Genomic DNA, 9424 nt, shown 5'->3' with positions numbered 1-9424 from the left:
ATATGCATTCTTTCACAAATAAGTGACAGGCAATGGTCAAATGTATTTCTCAGGCAAACACTCTGAAACACTTCAAATGAGCATTTCTCTGCAACAGATTGAAGTAGTTCCTGGTGACAATCTTATGTGAGTAAATATTATTAGCACAAGGTGACAGAAAACAGATTGCTGATGCAGGTACAGAAAGCAAAGGAGTAGGGCTATGCACAAGACCTTTGTCATAGAGGAAAATGTTGCTGACAAATAGAGGGCAGAAATATTTGCACATGAGCTGTATATTCAGTAACTTAGTGGGATGAGAAATCTCAGTACAATTGGTGGGAGATGTGGAGTGATGCTCCAGGGCAGTGAACAGAGTACTTTTCTGGGAAGAGCTGCCAGTGTTCTTCATCTTGCAAGTCCTCTAAAAAGCACTCTGGTAGATGTGCATTTTATTCTCAGCCTTAGCCTGTTGAGACCAGGCCTGGTTTTCACGGTTAGAAATAATGCATGAAACCTCAGATTGAAAACCGGTGACCATGGCCAGTCTTTTCAAATGTGAACATAGTAAACTCAGATAAGAGCTCAGTTCCTGGGATTTGATGTAGCTGATGCTTAAATTTGGGCAGCTCTAAATCACATGCTGAGCTTCAAAATTTGTGACAAGCAGAATGAACACCTGAAGCTGAAATACTGGCTGTGAGTGTCATTTTTATGGACAGACACAAAAAGTGAATGCATTTCCTCTGACTACACTTGGAAGTTTCCTGGAACTGGGCCAGCTTTGGCCTGCAGATCATATAGCTTCATTACCATGACTCTGAGCCTGAGTTAATAAGCTGTGTTGAGCAAGCTCATGTGTCTCTGCACCTGTCTCTAGAGCTCCTTGAGGTAGTAGAAAAAGATATGTATCCTTTGGGACTGCTAAGCTGATAATTCTTTTGTGATAATTGCAAATTCTGTCTTTTAAACTTGCCCTATTATTTCTATGGAGGTTTTCAAATTGATGAACCCAGAGAATGGAGCTTGTGTAAGAAGAGTTATCTTGAAAAAGAAATCCAGCTAATTTATTTATGTGGTAATCCTCCTTGCTTCATTTTTTTTAATCTTGTCGTCCTCAAAAATTGGGGATGTATTGAATTTTTGAATACAAAGGTACCACCATATCATAAAAATGATAATTTTATTTAAACTAGTTTGATGACATCACAGTCACTGGAAGGTACTTCACTTTATTTTTTTTTTTCCTTCCATTTAACACTCCACTCACATGAGAAACTTGCTCTTTCTGCTGCTGGTTATTCAGATACTGATATTTTGAAGTTAACAGGAGTTTGAGTTTCTGTGCAATTTTCATGATGAAACTAGTAAACATGGAGACATTTCAGTTGCAAGCAAAACTTGTTAATATTTGAAATAAATTTGACTGGGCTTGTTTATGGTAATTAAATGTTTTGTAAGCATAGGCTTTCAGAGTATGTGCCATTACTAGCAGTCAGGAGTTTAAATTGAAATAATTACCAACACATCACCATTATGGACTCTTTTGTAGTGCACACTCAGGTATTTTGTAAAATGAATGTAATAAGCATGTATTTTTTCTTCTCTTTACTAGGGATCTTGCTTGATAAGCTCAAATGAAATGTAGAGTACATTTGAATCATACTTTGGTACTACTTCAAACCTGCTATTCATGAGTAAAGAAAAGTTGTCATGGAAACTTGAACTGCGAGATGCAAGACAATAATTTTTATTCAAATCCTTTATTCAATGAATATGTTCTCTTTCTGTTAATTAAGCATGAATTACTTCCAGTTTCCTTGTATCTTTCTGTTATTTGAAATAAGTTGCTAAGCAATTTCTGTTAATGTAATTTCTGAGTACTTCTTTGCACATACTTAATATATGACTTTGAAAACGATCATTAGTTTTGGTTGAGAAAAGTAGTCACTTGATAGGGTGTGTTGCTTTTCCCTATGCATCAGGAATGTTTCCCTTAAAAAATATCCTTTTTTCCTTAAGTTCACATATTTTTATCTGAATACTTCTATTTTTTGGATGTTCACTTAATAGGCCATCTTCAGGGAGGCATCCCTGTCTCTGCACACATTTATTATAATAGTTGTTGAATATACAAAGGCAAAAGTTATTGAATTTGTTACTTGGGCATACTATAGTAGGCTTTCTTGGAGAATTTTCCCAGGCCGATTGGTTAATTAGGAAGGAATTTGTCTGAGAATATATGACCTTAGTACTTCAAACAGGATCTATGCAGTGAAGTACTTTTCTGTCATGAGTAGAATATTGTACATTTGGGAATAGTCATTAAGTTAGGATTTGGTTTTTTCCAAGTCAATTTAAAAATTGTAAGCAATTTTTATGGTATATTTTGTTGAAACTTTTTTTCAAGTAGGCGTAAAAACTGTTCTGGTATATGAACAAGTTAGTGTACAAGTGGCTGTTTTTATTAAGACTGAAGCTGAAATACAGCCAGGTATTTCTTATAAATGAAATGAAATGTGAATAATTCAGGCTGCTTGGATTTGTAGTCTGTTTTCATGATGACCATAGCAATGTGTTAATATTATATTTAAAAATTTTAACTTTTTTTTTCATAACAGTTAATAAGTGTTAAATATACTGGACTGGAAGACATGGAAACTAAATTTCTCCATGACTTCCATTAAAACCGTGAATTCACAGTTTTAATCTAGGCTGCAGATTCACTTCTCCAAGTGAATTTCTTCAAACTGAACTGTTCTCATGGACAAGTTACATGGGCAAGTTACATGTAAGAGTGGAAAAATGCCTGTTTCTGCTCCACAGAGCTCTGCAGTTGCTTCTGTGTCTGACTTTTTATGTGACTTTGTGCTCATTTACCCCCATATTCATGTTGCTTTTTCTTCCCCTGTGTCTACTGTTCTAATTTACATGAATTTTTGAAATGTTTTTCCACTAGGGCTGTTCCTTGATGTTGACATTGATTGTACCAAATCACTGGTATTAGGTGTGGTGTAAGTTAGCTCTGAAGAAATGTGGCAGACAGCTGGGTGGCTCTGGCCACCAGTAGCCTGACTGCCTGCAGTTTCAAACTCTGGGGAGATGGGTTGATTTTAGTAGCTCCCATTCCTATATAAGGTATTCTGGAAATAGGACCAATAGAAAGATTTTGCCAGTATAATGCAAAATATTTTCCTGACAGAGCTGCAACTTTATATGCAAATTTTTATATGCTAATGTACACTAGCAAAAGCCTTGTGATTTTGTTGTTGCTGTTTTGGTTTGGGTTTTTTTCTTGATGAAGTATGTCTAACAATTTTTGACACTGATGCTGACTAGGATTTCTGGACATGTCATTGTAGGGCTAACAGTAACAGGCTTGAAGAGTTGAACTTGAAGAGATGGAAGTTGAGATGCTGGCTGATAAGCAAAAGTTAATGACAGGGACTGTCTTTTCTCTCCCTGATGTGACTTTCAGTGATACAGGCTTTATCTGCATAGCTGAACTGCTGTTTGTTCACTTTTTTACTGCCCCAAGATTGAGACAAAAAATCGTGTCATTTCAGTTGATATAAACATGAATAAAACTTGCCTTCTTATGTAAAAATCTTGTCTATCCTTCATTTTATGGTTGTGTTTTCCTATCACAGCAAGATGTGGCTTGACTTCAGAATCATACAAGTAATTTCTTGTTGATTCTTTCTAATCTTTTGGCAGGTGATCTGTGAAACTACTAGTTCAATCCCTACCTTATTGTAAGCTTTGTCAAAATCACGGTTTGTGTTTAAACAGACTTTGAAAAAACATTCTCTGAAAAAGATCTCATTCAGACAGCATTTCAGATCCTGAAAACACTCATAGCACAAACAAAATAAATAATTTTTCTTTTTCAGAACCTGATGTTTGAGAGACCTTGCTTAGAAGACAAGTAGTTTTTGCTTAAGAAAAGCTAGTGTAAAGTGAGAGAAAATTATCTTCTCCAGAGGCTTTGCTTTACTTGTTTAGAAGGCTAGCAACAACATGTTAAAATAGACTACATAAAAACTGTTTAGTAAGAAGAATCCAGTGCACTTGCAAGGAAGAAAGGAAGAACTAGTTATCCATTTTTTCTTTGTAGAACTTATTTGTGCAAGAAGAGAACAACTTTATGAAATATCTTGAAATAAATTTTGTGTAGATAGGAGTACTCAATAGGACACCAGGTCTTATAATGAAAATAATTTACCGTGGTGAGCCATATGTGCAGTTACCTGGGCAGACCAAAAGAAATGGTCCATGGTGTAGTACACCTTTCAAACTGCTAGCAAAAATCAGTGTCCAATTTACTAGTGTTTGTTCAGAGAAAAGTAGCATTTCAGTCTAACATTAGCAAAACATCATCATTAAACTAGTGAAAAGTCCAATGCTTGATCTAGTTTCTAACTCAAGGCTATTTTGGAAATAACCATTCTTTTATGCATGCTGTGAGGGGTTGGAGGCTTGAGGTTAAAACAGCCTTTTGAAATAACAAGACTTCCATGTTTCATGGCTTAAGTGTTTGTGGTATTAGATTTGGACACCTACATTTATTCTGCTCATCAGATGACCTCTGTGTAGGTATTATATTTAACATTTGTTTCATAATCTTTTTAAAAGAGTGATAGCATAGATTTTATTTCAACTAGGCTGTACAAAAAACCAAGGTTTTGGCCTGTTTGGAACCCATGTGCCTATAGAGACAAATATTAAGTACTAGCAGCATGGTGAGTAAGATGGACATTGTGTATGGAAGATGGGCTTCATTAGCCAGAATTCATTTACCACTGGTTATTCCCTTTATACACTTATGAGGCCACATCTGGAATACTTTATCCCTTTTAGGGACCCCAGTACAAGAAAGTTCTTGCCAAAACTTGGGTGAGGTCAGCAGTAGGTGCTTTGAGCACATAACATTCTGACTGAGGGCCATGGGGTTTTTTTGGCTCTAGTTCAAAAGACTTAATTCTTCAGCTGCAGAATGAGGGCTGTTGACAAGATGAAACCCCACTGCTCCTAGGGGTGTGAGGAGGGAAGGACAAAAGGCAACAGTCCCAACTTGCAGAAGAAGAGATTCTAAGTAGGTATAAGGCAAAAAACCTGTTTAATTGTGGGAGTGATTAGGCACAGGTGCCCTATGAAAATATTTAATGTTGATCTCTGGAGATTTCTCATTGTAGGACAGATATTGAGCAAACTAATCCAACTTGGAGGCTCTTTGGAGACCTGTTTTGAGTAAGAGCTTGGACCAGAAAACACACAGGGACAACTTAAGTGATTCCACTTAAATAAAGGATAAATGTGAACAAGATGAGGAGATGACATATCAAAAAATTTGAAGTGCTAATCACTTTCTATGGGTTTTGTGTTATTAAAGTATTTTTCTTATGTTAGTGCTAAAGATCAAGTGTTTTAAGTGGCACTTTGGATAAAACCTAATTCCATCGATAATGGATGTCTTTGAAGAAAAGCTTAATTTTTGAGATTTTAAGTTTTCCAGTTTTCTTCTTTTTTTTTTTTTTCCCTATAAGTAGATAGAATATATTGAAGTAAAACTTTAAGTACATCAGTGTAACATTTTATGTCTTGTCATCTGTTTATTGCATTTCAGACCATCCATTGCAATTATCACAACATCTGAGTCTGGGAACATTGGTGATAAACAATTAAACTTATTAGTTAGCTAGCTCTAAAAATAGACTTCATTCTTTATCAGTCAACAACACCTGTGGTGGAATTCTAGTTTCATTTCCCCATTGAAGTCCAGAAACCATGAAATTACCCAGAAGAGTAAGATGCAGAGAAGAAAGTTTATAATGAAAAATAAAAGCTGGAAAGTGTGAGACAATTGTGTTCCATGTACCATCTATAGTAATTATATCCTTGGCTCTCCCCTCCTATAAGAAAGGAAGAGGTTCTTTTGTTGACACTAAACAGGTGGCCAACCCACCATGTGTGGAGATAAGATCGATGGAGATGAATCAAAGTATCATTTTGTTAGTGACAACTGTATTTATTTTTAAACAAAGATGTTTAGTTTCAAACAGGTCAGGTAGGAGTCAATAATGGACTATGCAGAAAGCTGAAATAGCTTTCAAGCTTTTTTCTGTAAAGTTCTTTTAATTGTGTTTGATTTATTTTTCCTTTAAATTTCAACCCTGAATTTATTTACAACACAGTTTCATGTGGAGGTGTGTTGAAGAGAGAAAGCTTTTGGTCTTTTGGGTGGACTATAAAACATGCAGTCTTGTTAATTCCTTCCTGCTTTTTTTTTTTTTTTTTTTTTTGTAAAAAGCTTCCAGCTGTTTCCAAGTAATGATTAGGTGTTGGTTATAGTAAGAGAGATGGAAAATTCAGATAATTCAAGAAAAGCTATGATTGGGGTCAAGTTATGGAATGTCACCCATCTCCTGAGATGTGAGGAAAAAAGAGAAAGAAAATGGAAGAAAATAAAATACCTGACTAATATTGTTCCATGGGCAACTATGCTGTTTCTTTTTTCCATCCATTTCCAGATCTAGACCCTACAACTACTTGAGAATTAAATAATTTAGCAACTATTTAAATAACAAATTATGTAAAGCTTAATTAACCATAATACACCCATCAGAAACATGAACAAATGTAGAACAGCAGGGAATAGATCTACCCACACAAATTCTCTTTCTTCCCGAAAGACCTAGCACAGATAATTGCCTTCCTCTTGGTCCAAGTGACTAGAAAACATTTGGGGCTTTTAAGGATATTCCAGTGAGGAAAAGAGACCAAGCAGTGAGCTGAGTTAGTTTGTTCTGGTGTGTTTGTTTGCAATAATGCAGAAAATTTGTATTTTTTTTTGAGCAGAGCAGTAATCAAATAATATCCTCCTCATAGTCCTTTTGTTTAGGGCCAACCCTGGTTTTGTACCTCTTTCTATGCCCAAGTATATCTGAATTTTTTGTCCTGCCCTATCAGCATGGCACTTTTTTCCTAACTTAAGTGCCCAGCATCCATTCAAACTTCAAATAAAAACATATAAAATCCCTTTTACCTATAGCAACAGAATTCCTTTGGCTGTTTGGTGAGCGGAGATGTCTGAACCAGGTTCAATGAGATTTAATTCAGTGTCTAACAATACCCATTGCACTAGTCTAAAAGATCCCAGGCAGGTTTTATTGAAAGATGAAGATGTCCTGGAGCTAAGCCATACAAAAAAATACCTTCCATCACTCCCTTTTATTTTTCAGAGCTCCAGGTGATCCACCATCTTTGGCAGATGCATTAACACTATCCCATGAGGAAAGAGTAAGTTTTCCAAATGGGCAGCTCTCAAAGTATTCAGATCAGAGCTTATGCTGTTCAATGTCACCTAGAATCCAACAGACAACTTATTAAGGTCAAAGAGTGTTGGTAACCACACACTCTCAGGAAGTGGTATGATTGAAAATCAAATCCATTGTCACCTTTTCAAGTCTGGAAGAGAAAACCTCATTAAGATCACACTGCCGTACAATAAGGTGTGTAAAGTGTGGATAACAACAGAATGGTCTAAACTCAAAATCTGTGTCTTCGTGCCATGACCAGAATTAGATGGGAAGGAGCTGCCTTGACTATTGAAGCAATATGATTATCTTAACCAATTGGGAAACTAGCTAAGGTATTTTTAACAAGATAAAGAAGCATAAAAATGTGAGAAGGCATTATTGCTAAGTGGGAGTGGAATTCAATTGAATAGGTGTATTTTTTCTAGGGAGGCTGGAACAGCAAGTGTTAGTCCCAGTGTTGAAGTTTTATTGTCATCCCCTTTTCCCAGCTTTCCCCTCCTGGAGATCACTAACTTTATGGCAGACATCTGGATGATGACCAGTGAAAGCACTTTAGCCACTGCTGTTTCCAGCCCATCATAGCAGCAATATAAAATTCCGTCCACATTCAACTCCTGTTCCAGTTTGTGAGCTGCAGTGATCACCCATTGAAGCAGCTGCACTTAGTGTTAAAATCCCTACCCGCACCAGATGGAGGGTGGCTGAGCAGATAGAGGAGGATGAAGCAGGGTTGCAATGGAATAACAGCTCGCAACAACACTGAGTTTAGCTGTCAGAAAGTTATACAAATTCTATCAAATATCTGGAAAGATTAAATGGAAGCCTGCCAAGACATAACCTGTCAAGTGCCTGGAGAATTCAAATGATTTGTTTTTACAAACCTGCATAGCCACTACACAGGTTTTTATGAATTTCGCCAAAACTGGAAATAAATTATTTTTTCATTACCCTCACCCATGTGGAAACCTTCTACATCATCGGAAATCTTCTTGGAGAATGTGGCACTGATGTAGCCTGTATTAAAAATGTGCTTTATATCAAATGAAAGAGACAGCAAAAAAAGAATGAAATACAGATTGTAAAGCAAGTAGGTAGCTGCTTCACTCCTGTACAAAGTTTAAGCAGAGGCCTTCAGGATTAATACAAATCTAAATGCTGAGCTATTTTTATCATCTTAATAATCTGAGTGATGGTTGAGACCCTCAGAATACATAAACCAAAATATTTGTACTGTGTTCATGCCTGCTGTATAGCTATCTAATTACTATTTTTACACTGTTCTGGTGACTATGAGTAAAAATTGGCTAAAACCAATGCTGTTTTGTTGATGTTGTGTTTGATTTTGCTGCTTTTGTTGTTTTAATTTTGGTTTTGGTATGGTGGGGCTTTTTTAAAGATGCTTGCTCTTTCAAGCATCATATTTTGGTCTACATCCCAGTAATAATCCACACCGTAGGTTCGTGTTCAGTTTACAAGAAACAAAAGTCAGAAGCATAGATGTTGGAAAGGTGTCCTTTATTGTGTGTACATTTCTTTGATATAATTTAAGGGGATATTTAGATATCTGCCTGCAAACCAGTCCCTGCAGTATTCTAAGATAGGCCCAACAGTAGCAATATGGCTGAGCTCTTACTCAGGCTCCCTTTTTGTTTTAGCTGTTCTAGATGCAGCAGTTTCCATCAGAAATCTTGTAAGAGATGGTTTGGTACCCCAGCTGTTAGCACCCCAAATTCTTACCTGATGAAATCAAAGTTCTGGATGTGAACTGCCATTGCTGAAGGGGGACATGCTTTTTTTTGCCACTAGTGCTTGGTGACAGCAGAGTCATCAGTTTTTAAGCCATGAAACACTGTTTGTCATCTAACACTGGCGATGTCCATGAGTCAGAGTGTTTAGCATAGCACATGCACAACACCGTGTCTCATGGGTTCTTGAGATGACCTGCCTTACAGCTTGCCAAGTCATGGTTTTAGGCAGAACAGGTCCTGAGCTGTGTGCACAAGTCCTACACCTCTCTTTCTATATATTGCACATATTTATCCTTTTATTTCTGGAGTTAGATCTAAGGGAATCACTATGCTTAGCTCATCTCAGAGCACAGCGGGGTATTGCTTAAACTGACTGAT

Source organism: Vidua chalybeata, chromosome Z (genome assembly GCF_026979565.1).
Source record: "Vidua chalybeata isolate OUT-0048 chromosome Z, bVidCha1 merged haplotype, whole genome shotgun sequence".
NCBI classification, from domain to species: Eukaryota; Metazoa; Chordata; class Aves; order Passeriformes; family Viduidae; genus Vidua; species Vidua chalybeata.
The sequence above is the reverse complement of the archived record's forward strand: the minus strand, read 5'-3'. Positions refer to the sequence as shown.